General features: G+C 38.1%; 1 long non-coding RNA gene across 1 annotated transcript; it reads right to left on the bottom strand.

Annotated features, from left to right (window-relative positions):
* Window positions 1-708: 708 nt before the first annotated feature.
* On the bottom strand, window positions 709-2,880 carry LOC120437081. Its single transcript, XR_005610811.1, has 3 exons — window positions 2,802-2,880; window positions 1,917-2,003; window positions 709-1,426 (listed from the first exon to the last, which is right to left on the bottom strand). It is a non-coding gene; the product is annotated as an uncharacterized LOC120437081 (long non-coding RNA).
* Between the last annotated feature and the right edge of the window lie 2,316 nt (window positions 2,881-5,196).

Here is a 5,196-nt window from a genome sequence, read left to right as displayed (position 1 = left end):
TTGTTGACTTCAGCTTTTGCTATCACTGAACATGATGTCATCATCTCCACCTTCTCCCTGTCAGATCAAAGGAACCAGAATGAACAGAAAAGTAATTTAGTGTTTCATAATCACTGTGAGAAACTGTTTAAATGATTTGTTAATATTACATTAAAATTATTTAGAGAATTTACTCTGAGAAACAAAACCTGAAAGACAGATGTCTCAGTCTCACCTTCAGATTTCCTTTGAACATGTTGTCTCACCAGCAGAACCAGTAACACCAGCAGAACCACAACACAGACTGATTTAAGAAATAACACAGTGAGAACAAGAGAGAAGAGTGATGGAGGGACACAGATGGAACCAGGAGGAGAGGTGGATGACATTGTGATATATATTTGTGTGTCATCTGCATAGCTATGTTAGTTTATTTTGTTGTTCTTTATAATCTGTGCCAGTGGGAGCATGTAAATGTTAAGCATAAGGGGTCCCAAGATGGAACCTTGGGGAACTCCACATGTGATACTTGTCTGCTCAGATGTGAAGTTACCTATTGATACAAAGTATTTCCTGTTTTCTAAGTATGTTTTGAACCAGTTTAGTACAGTTCCTGAAAGACCTGCCCAGTTCTCCAGTCGTTTGAGTAATATGTGGAGGTCGACTGTATCAAATGCTGCACTGAGATCCAGTAAAACTAAGATGACATAGCGGGCACTCTAGTACAAACAGGTGTGACTCACAGAGTGAGGAGACAGTTTCAGCAATTTTACATATGAGAAAATCCCTCAGACTGTACATGAAGGCAGCTCACTGATTTAAATTTAATCTAGTGTTGAGGTTTGATTTGATTAAGATTCATTAGAAACCCCAAATAGAAAAGCTGTGATCAGAAAAAGTGCCTGTTTAGGATTAAAACTAATTCAACATTAGTCTTGGTGAAGTAAAATCTTACCAATTTGATTGACTTTACACAAATTGATACTCAACTCTTCAGACAAACCATTTGTTCGGAGTTATTTCAGGCACTGAAAGATGTTCCTGCTGTTTTTAATCTGTGGTTGAGGTTAAGCTGTTTGTCTGTTCTTTGTTATCTGCTCTGAATAGAGGTGTGTATCAGTTAGAAACACAATTCACATTTTCCATCAGCAATACTTCTGAAACCCACTGAACCACACGACAGGAACAACATGTGACAGCAAAGTTTATGGATGCTGCAGAGAAGGCAGGACACTGCTGTACACATGACATTCATATTTTAGTTATACAACATACACTCATACAAACACTGAGAGTGTATATTATAATGAGAAGACACTACAGAATATATGCAAATCAACATTGTGTGGCTGTGTGGACCAGTTAGAGACCAGCAGCTGGATGTCAGTGGTTGGACTGGTGGACTAGTTCAGTGAGGAGTAGACGACGTCTGGCTCTGTTTTAAAGTCTGAACACAAACACACAAAGTTCAACATGAGAAGAATAAACAGCTCTGTAAACTCATCATGTTTATGTAAAGTAAATGAACACAACAGGAGAATGTTAGTGAAAGTATCAGAGCAGCCACAGTTAAAGTCTGAAGAAGAATAAAATAAAATCTTTATGTTAAGGAGAAGTTTATGTATCTGACATCTTCCAGACATAAACTCAGATTCATGCTTTGCTGTTTCCTGAATCAATAATTGATCAGAAGAGCCACGTCAGCTGTCCCACTGCTCCCTGAAAAACATCAAACAGCGAACAGTTTGATGTTGTTCAGAGCAACATTCAAATTAAAAGTGTTTAGTTTGGTAGTTTGTATCACAGAGAGTGTCAGCAGAATGAATTACAGTGACTTGGTTATAAAAAGAAACTTTTTGTTGAGTGTTTAGACAGTGAGACGGAGACATAAAATATAAGTATTTAGTTTGTTATTAGTGAATAAAGAGCAGCTGTACCTCAGGGCCTGTTCGGTCACACAGCTGTTTGTCCATAACTGATGTCTTCAGTTCTCAGGGCTGAGTGGACAACAGCTGGATGACTTTCTGTACAATAAAACACACACAGAGGACATCACTGCATATGCTACAACTTATAAATACACTGTTAATGTTCAGGATGTGTGTTAAAACAACATAGTTATTGTTCTTATTTAGCACAAAGATGATGTGATCATCATCTTTTTCTCACCCACTAGTTATATTTGGTCACTGCTTATTAACACTAGAAGAAGAAAAAAACACTCATTTTACCACAAGGAACAAAACAGCCCCACACTTTGAAACACACTACACTCAGAAAAATAAAGGTGCCACCTGGAACCAAAAGTGGTTCTTTAGACTGATGCCACAAAGAACCTTTTAAACAATGGTATGTAACACAATGAAAAGATGATGTGATCGTCATCTTTTTTCTATTTTGGAAAATCATCCTCTGGTTATATTTGGTTACTGGTTATTAACAGTAGGAAAAGAAAAAACACACCTTTTACCACAAGGTACAAAACAGACACACACTTTGAAACACACTATCATCAGCACTGTGATGAGAGATCCCAGTTTAGCTTCAGTCCAGGTCTGAGGGCATGAATGTTAATGATGCGACAAAGCACAGAGGCAAGCACAGACAATAAATACAGAAGGTCAACAGGGCAAAGAGTTATTCTTCAGTCTTTAACAAATGTTAGTGTGAACAATGCATATTATACAAGTAATATTTAAGGAATTTTAATTGTGTTTAACACATTAGTTTAAGATCAGTGAGTTCACAGAGTTCATTTAGCCAATTTTATATTTCCTTTGAATATCAACATGAACCCTCAACACACAGCACATTAAAACTACCTCTGCTTCCTCTGATTGGCTGTTGGTGATGACTTGAGCCTTTGCTGTACGTGATGTCATCATCTCCAACTCCTCCCTGTCAGATAAAAGAAACCAGAATGAACAGCAAAGTAATTCACTGTTTCATAATCACAGTAGGAAACTGTTTAAATAATTTGTGAATATGACGTTAAAAGTTTTATTTACAGAACTTTACTCTGAGAAACTAAACCTGAAAGAGAAACATCTCAGACTCACATTCAGTTTCCCTTTGAACCTATCGTCTCACCAGCAGAACCAGTAACACCACAAGAACCAGAACACAGACTGAAATAATTACTGGCACAGTGAGGACAAGAGAAAAGAGTGATAGAGGGACACAGGAGAAATCAGGAGGAGAGGTGGATGTAGGTGGAGGTGTGGATGTAGGTGGAGGCGTGGTGGTGTGTTCCCCTAAAATAAAGCAAACACAGTCATTAAGTTGTCGTCACATTGTGAATGTTGAAAGCTGCAGAAACACAGACAGGTGAGTGTGTCACCTGTGACAGTGATCCAGCTGGATGGAGACTCTCCATGACCGCTGATGTCACACTTGTAGAGGCCTTCATCAGACCTGGAAACATGCTGGATGGTCATGTGACCTGTAGGCTGCTTCCTGATGAGGGAGCCATCTTTATAGAAAGCAGCTGGGAGGTTGGAGGAGTGGTCTTTGTTTTACAGAGCAGAGTGACGTCATCTCCCTCCATCACAGGGAGGACAGGACTCTGCAGGATCACTGATCCACCTCAACACAGAGACAAACTACAGCATTTCATCCATTTACACACAGCTTCATCAACACTAACTCCACACACTCAGCTTACCAGTGACTGTCAGGTTAACCATGTTACTCATGGGACCCTCTCTGGACTCACACCAGTAAACTCCACTGTCCCATGTGGTGCTGTAGCTGATGTTACAGGAAGAATTAGTCAATATTCCCCACCCAGATCCGCACTCTGTCATTTGTTGTTTGCTTGTGTTTCTCCTCAGAGTCCATCCAGCAGAGCTGTCGTCCTCCTCACAGCTCAGAGACACAAAGTCTCCTTTAAAGAACTGAGAGCTGCTGGGACTCACAGTCAGACGAGCTGTGAGGGTTACAATGAAAAACTGATGATCTGTTAGACTTTACATTGTGAAACATGAACACAAACAGGTCATATCATTGAGCATTTATCAGGTTTAAACTGTGACAGAAGAAGGTTACTGACCTTGGTGTGTTGTGCAGCTCAGCAGTGAGATCAGAACTAAAGAGGAAAGGTTGGTTTGACTTTTCACAAACACATAAATTCTTCATCAATCAGTCAATCAAGTGATCAGTCATATTTTCTTCTGTACTGCTGTGTCCAATAAAGAGAAGAGATTCTGTGGTGTCAGTGTTGATTAAAATGTTCCTCTAAAGTCTGATTTATGCTTTATGTCAAAATTTTAAACTTGTGATTTGTCAAATGTGATGACTGCAGTCAGACATGAATCACGTCCACAGACATAAACACAAACACTGATAGAAAAAAAACTCCACATAAAACATGTTTATTTTCAAGATCAGACAAAGTCTTTAACTTCAATTATTTTTATAACAAAGACAACAGAAACAAGCAGTCTTGATCTTAATCTGAGGATGGATGAATTTTTGTATTATTGTCAAACAGGCAAACAAGCAATTTTTCATTTTTTAAATATCGTTCTACTTTGTTTTCGTGCTGTAGACTTTCTGTATGCATTGTCAAAAAAGACATCACAAGTAATAGTAAATGTATGTCCACAGTACAGTTCTGTTTTTAAAATCACTAAATTGCTAAATTCAGTTTTTCACATCCTATTTTTGTGTAAGATGCTCAAACTTCCTCTTCACAGCTGAAATGTGTCTTCTCTGTGTTTTAAACTTTCTTGAAATACTGTTTCATTTGTTGTTGTCATTTTCTTTCATCTGTCATCAATCAACAATCAAAAAATCTGTAAAAATAAACTTTAGGTAACCTTAAGAGGTTTTTACTTACTGAGCAGACATTGCAGAGATGTTTCCTTCATTGTTCCTCTCAGTGATGTGATGTCTTCTTCATTTACGGGAAATGAATCCCCGCCCTCTTTCTCTGTGCACTCCAGCTATTTCTTTTGGGCTTTTTTTCTTGTTTTAAAAAAATCTTGAAACTACCTGTGCAAACACGTTTTCATAACAAAACCAACATTTTAAAATCAAATGATCTCTAGCAGTCATGCACCAAAAGAGATGTGAATAACGTGTTCTTCAGGATGTATGGAAATCTGGATTTTCTCCACTCTGTTTTAGTCACTTTGTGTCAAATGAAACATGAAACAACATGTGCAGCTTTCTTCAGGACATTTTGAAGAATATCTCTTGGTGACACTCTACGAT

This window comes from Oreochromis aureus, unplaced genomic scaffold (assembly GCF_013358895.1).
Source record: "Oreochromis aureus strain Israel breed Guangdong unplaced genomic scaffold, ZZ_aureus HiC_scaffold_45, whole genome shotgun sequence".
NCBI lineage: Eukaryota > Metazoa > Chordata > Actinopteri > Cichliformes > Cichlidae > Oreochromis > Oreochromis aureus.
The sequence above is the reverse complement of the archived record's forward strand: the minus strand, read 5'-3'. Positions and strand labels throughout refer to the sequence as shown.